The following is a 6,000-nucleotide window of genomic DNA, read 5'->3' as shown; positions in this document are numbered from 1 at the left end:
AGAAATTATTTTGCTGAGTTATTTATGAAATAAAAAAAGAATTAATGTTTAAAATCAATAGTATCGGGCCTGTTTTTTGGTTCTGGAGTCCGGTACAAACTCGTTAAAGTATTTAAATGGTAACTGTGAAATTTGATGAAAAATGGAGTTTATTTGACGTGATTTGGACCTCCGATTGAAGAGTTATGAACTTTAAGTGTTTTTGATGAAAATGATGAGTTTTGAGGTTTAATTCATAGTTTTGCATGTTATTTTCATGATTTGATTACACGAGTAAGCCCGTATGATATTTTTAGGTTGGTGTGCATGTTTGGTTTGGAGCCCCGAGGGCTCGGGTGAGTTTCGGATAGGCCACACAGTGACATTTGGACTTGGGAAGTTGGAGGTTTTAGCTGGTATGTTGCAGGTCTGCAGGCTTTGCATTCGCGAAACTTGGCTCGCAAATGCAAGATTGCAAATGCGAATAACCCATCGCAAACGAATTGTGGAAGTAAAATTAGAAATTGAACCTTATAGAGCATTGGCTCAAGTTTTATAGTGAGTTGTGAAGTAAACGTGAAAAAAAGAAGAGGATTATTATATTGTCTCCCTTGCCGGGATGTTGTTGCTTTTAATGCTATCTCCCTTGCCGGAATGTTGTTGCTTTTAATTCTATCTCCCTTGCCGTGATGTTGATATTCTTGATATTGTTCCCTTCCTGGATATTATTGTTGTACTATTGTTCCCTTGCCGGGATTTTATTATGATTTCATTTATTTCCTTGTCCTTATTTCTTGTAATTTTTGATTGGGTGAGGAAGAGTGTTAAAACACGAAGGGTGATGTTGTGCATTGTTTTGGTGAGAGAGTGTTAAAGCACGAAAGGTGATGCCGTGTTTGATTATTGTGAGGAAGAGTGTAAAAGCACGAAGGGTGATGTCGTGATGCACGATGTACAATTTTGTGCCAATTATATTGATTTTATGGTGAGTACGAGAGTAAAAGCATGAAGGATGATGCCGTGCAGATTATATTGACTCTTATGGTTAGGACGAGAGTAAAAGCACAAAGGGTGATGCCGTGCACTTGTTTGATTTCTGATTCTTGTTGATAATTGAGTTATGGTGTTCCTTATAATTACTTGCTATCCTTCTAGTATCATTTCATATTTCCCCGCAACATGTTCCCCCCTCCCATTCTTAACTGTACACTCCTGCTGTTATTTTCCACTGTATATGATTTAACTGCACAGGTTTATTTGGTAGTCTGGTCCTAGCCTCATCACTACTTCGCCGAGGTTAGGCTAGACACTTACCAGCACATGGGGTCGGTTGTGCTGATACTACACTCTGCATTATGTGCAGATCCCGGCGCAGTAGCTTTTGGACCTTAGCTTTGGGGTTGTTGCCTTCAGTCCATACGGAGATCCAAGGTAGTCCTGTGGGCGTCCGCAGGCCCTGACATCTCCATCTATCCTTTCGTCCTGTTTCATTTACGTATTTCAGAAACAATGTTGTATTTATTTTTCAGACCTTGTTTGTAGTATTCCTAGACCGTCTGTGAAGTTGTGACACCAGTTTTGGGTAGTCCTTGTTTAAGAAATTGTATTGGAAATATTTAAATAGTTTTATTTGTTTTTCTTCCGCTTGTTTAAATTCCGTTGTTTATAAACTGTTGGTTCATCATTATTAAAGGATTAAAAATGGGAAAAAGGTAAATTGCTCAATGGTTGGCTTGCCTAGCTTTCAGCAGTAGGCTCTATCGCGACTCCCGAGGGTGGGAAATCCGGGTCATGACAAGTTGGTATCAGAGCTCTAGGTTACATATGTCTCACAACTCACGGACAAGCTTAGTAGAGTCTGAGGGATCGGTACGGAGACGTCTGTATGTATCCCAGCAGCTATAGAGTTAGGAAAAACTTCACAATTTCCTGTTGCACGCTTTGGTTTCTCAATGCTAATTGAATTTCTACTCTGTTCTTTTGTAGATGGCGAGAACACGCGCTTCCTCATCCACTGATCAGCAACCGAGCCCCTAGCAGCAGCTCCCACGAGGGTCGTAGGGCAAGTTCAAGGCCGTGCTAGACGCCGTAGTAGGGGCAGAGCTTAGCCCAAAGTAGTAGCACCAGCGGCGGAGCCTCAGGTTGAGTTTGATGATGAGGTTCCGGCCTAGGTAGTTCCGGTGGGCCCAGATCAGGTCCCAGATGGGTTCATTGCTACACCAGTGCTCTATGATGATCTAGTCCGTCTGGTGGGCCTTATGGAGAGGCTTGCTTCCTGTAGCACCAGCCATCTCTCGAGCTAGAGGAGGAGCCCAGAATCCTGCTACTCGCACTCCGGAGTAGATGGCTCCCTAGTTTCAGACTCCAACAGCTCAGCCAGTTGGAGAAGTTCAGCCGGGCATGGTAGCTCAGACTGGTGATGGAGCAGCTATGTCTGCCGATGCGTTGTGGAAATTGGACAGGTTCACCAAGCTCTTTACTACCATTTTCAGCAGTGCATCTTCTGAAGATCCCCTGGATTATTTAGATAGCTGTCATGAGGTTCTCAAAAACATGGGGATAGTGGAGACCAATGGGGTCGACTTTGCTACTTTTCGCTTGTCTAGATCCGCCAAGACTTGGTGGAGAGATTATTGTTTGGCTAGACCAGCCGGGTCACCAGCTTTGACTTGGGAGCAGTTTTCTCAGCTATTTCTGGAGAAGTTTCTCCCTATCACTCAGAGAGAGATCCATCAGAGGCAGTTTGAGCATCTCTAGCAGGGTTTTATGACTGTTACTCAGTACGAGACCAGGTTTATTGATTTGGCCCATCATGCTTTACTTATACTTCCCACTAAGAGAGAGAGAGTGATGAGGTTCATTGAGGGACTCATTCAACCTATTCGACTTTAGATGTCTAAGGAGACGGAGAGTGAGATTTCTTTTCAGGAGGCGGCCAATGTGGACAGGAGAGTTGAGATAGTTCTATCACAGGGAGGTGGTCAGGGGTCTGACAAGAGGCCTCGTCATTTAGGCGGATTTAGTGGGGCCTCGTCTGGAGGCAGAAATTTGTACGGTAGATGCCATCATCCTAGGCCTTTTTAGTCAACACTTCAGGTTTCTCACTGTTCTTCAGGTGGCCATGATTCTCATATGCAGTATTCGGATCAGCAGTACTATAGTGCACCGCAAGCTCCTATCAGTGCCTCGCCGCTCCAGAGTTTCGAGGTGGTCATTCAGGTCGTCAGGGTCAGTAGTCTCAGCAGCCGAGGGCTTGTTATACTTATGGTCATATGGGTCACATTGCTAGATTTTGCCCTCAAGCATTCTCAGCATCAGGGTTCTCGTGCCATGGTTCAGGCATTGAGTGTTCCACAGCTCGCTCTGCCATCTAGAGGTGGAGGTAGAGGTGCTAGAGGTAGATGTAGAGGTATTAGAGGTGGAGGTCAAGCCGCTAGAGGTGGAGGCCAGCTAGCAGCAGGCTGTCCCAGATATGTAGTTCAAGGTGGTAGGGCCTAGCCCCGATGTTATGCTCTTCTAGTGAGGCCTGAGGCTAAGGCTTCCGATGCAGTTATCACAGGTACGGTTCTGGTTTGTAGTAGAGATGCTTTAGTTCTATTTGATCCAAGATCTACATACTCTTATTTTGCACCATATCTGGTCATGCCTAGTGATTCTTTAAGTGCTCTTGTATATGTGTCTACACTGGTAGGTGATTATATTATGGTAGATCGTGTCCATCATTCGTGTATAGTTGTGATTGGGGGTCTTCTCATGTAGATTTGTTACGTCTGAACGATGTCATATTGGGGATGGACAAGTTATCCCCTTACCACGCTATCTTGGGCTATCATGCCAAGACTGTAACCTTAGCCTTGACGGGCTTGCCTCATTTACAGTGAAGAGGGACTCCTGGTCATTCTACCCGTAGTGTTATCTCATATATGAAGGATCGACATATGGTTGAGAAGGTGTGTTTGGCTTATTTGGCATATGTTCATGATTCTAGTGCCGAGGTTCCTTCTATTGATTTTGTGCCTATTGTTCGTGAGTTTCCTGAGGTATATCCTCCAGACCTGCCGGGTATGCCACCCGACAAGGATATTGACTTCTGTATTGATTTGGCTCTAGGCACTCAACCCATTTCTATCCCGCCGTATCGTATGGCCCTGCCTGAGTTGAATGAGTTGAAGGAGCAGTTGCAAGACTTGCTCGAAAAAGGCTTCATTAGACCTAGTGTCTCACCTTGGGGTGCGCCGGTGTTATTTTTTAAAAAGAAGGATGGATCAATGATGATGTGTATAGATTACCGACAGTTGAACAAGGTCACAATCAAGAATAAGTATCCATTGCCAAGGATTGACGATTTGTTTGATCAGCTTCAGGGTGCCAAGGTATTTTCGAAGATTGACTTGAGATCTGGCTACCATCAGTTGAGGATTAGGGCATCTGACGTCCCTAATACAGCTTTCCGCACTCGGCACAAGCATTATGAGTTCTTGGTGATGCCATTTGGGTTGACAAATGCCCCAACAGCTTTTATGGATTTGATGAACCGAGTGTTCAGTCCTTAGTTGGATTCATTTGTGATAGTCTTCATTGATGATATTTTGATCTATTCGCCCACCCGGGAGGAGCATGAGCAGCTGAGAGTGGTCCTCCAGACTTTGAGAGATAGTCAGTTGTATGCTAAGTTTTCAAAGTGTGAGTTCTAGTTAAGTTCAGTTGCATTCTTGGGTCATGTTGTATTAGCAAAGGGTATTCAGGTAGATCCTAAGAAGATAGAGGTAGTCAAGAACTGGCCTAGACCAGCATCAACTACAAAGATCCAGAATTTCTTGGGTTTGGGAGGCTATTATAGTCAGTTTGTGGAGGGGTTTTCGTCTATTGCAGCCCCGATGACCAGGTTGACCCAGAAGGGTGCCCAATTTAGGTGGTCGGCCGAGTGTGAGGTGAGCTTTCAGAAGTTCAAGACAGCTTTGACTACGATGCTAGTGTTGTTTTTGCCCACAGGTTCAGGGACATAAACAGTTTATTGTGATGCATCTCGTATTGGACTTGATGCGGTGTTGATGCAGGATGTCAAGGTTATTGCATATGCTTCACATCAGTTGAAGATTCATGAGAAGAACTATCTGGTTCATGATTTGGATTTAGCATCCATTATTCACACGTTGAAGATTTGGAGGCATTATCTATATGGCATGTCATGTGAGGTGTTCACGAATCACAAGAGTTTGCAATACTTGTTCAAGCATAAGGAGCTAAACTTGAGGCAGAGAAGGTGGTTTAAGCTATTGAAGGACTATGATATCACCATCTTATACCATCTAGGAAAGGCCAATGTGGTGCCCGATGCTTTGAGTAGGAAGTCAGCTAGTATGGGCAGTCTTGCGTATATTCAGGTCGGTGAGTGACCACTTTCTTTGGATGTTCAGGCTTTGGCCAATCAGTTCATGAGGTTGGATCGTGTGTTAGATTGCACAGTCGCTCATTCTTCTTTATTGAAGCGTATCCGAGATCGGCAGTATGATGATCCTCATTTATGTGTCCTTAGATACACGGTGCAATACGGAGGTGCCAAGCAAATTACATTAGGAGATTATGGAGTTTTGAGGCTACAGGGTCGAGTTTGTGTGCCTAATGTGGATGGGCTTCAGGAGTTGATTTTAGAGGAGGCCCATAGTTCCCGGTACTCTATTCACCCGGGTACCGCTAAGATGTTTCAGGATTTGCGGCAGCATTATTGGTGGAGGAGAATGAAGAAGGACATTGTTGCATATATGGCCCGATGTTTGAATTTTCAATAGTTTAAGTACAAGCATCAGAGGCCTGGTGGTTTGTTCCAGAAGATTGAGATTCCTGAGTGGAAGTGGGAGCATATCACTATGGACATCGTTGTTGGACTCCCACGGACTTAGAGGATGTTCGATGTAGTATGGGTTATTGTTGATAGGTTGACCAAGTCAGCACATATCATTCCGGTGGCAGTCTCCTATTCTTCTAAGAGGTTAGATGAGATCTATACCCGAGAGATTGTTC

Source organism: Nicotiana sylvestris, chromosome 1, assembly GCF_000393655.2.
Source record: "Nicotiana sylvestris chromosome 1, ASM39365v2, whole genome shotgun sequence".
NCBI lineage: Eukaryota > Viridiplantae > Streptophyta > Magnoliopsida > Solanales > Solanaceae > Nicotiana > Nicotiana sylvestris.
The sequence above is the reverse complement of the archived record's forward strand: the minus strand, read 5'-3'. Positions refer to the sequence as shown.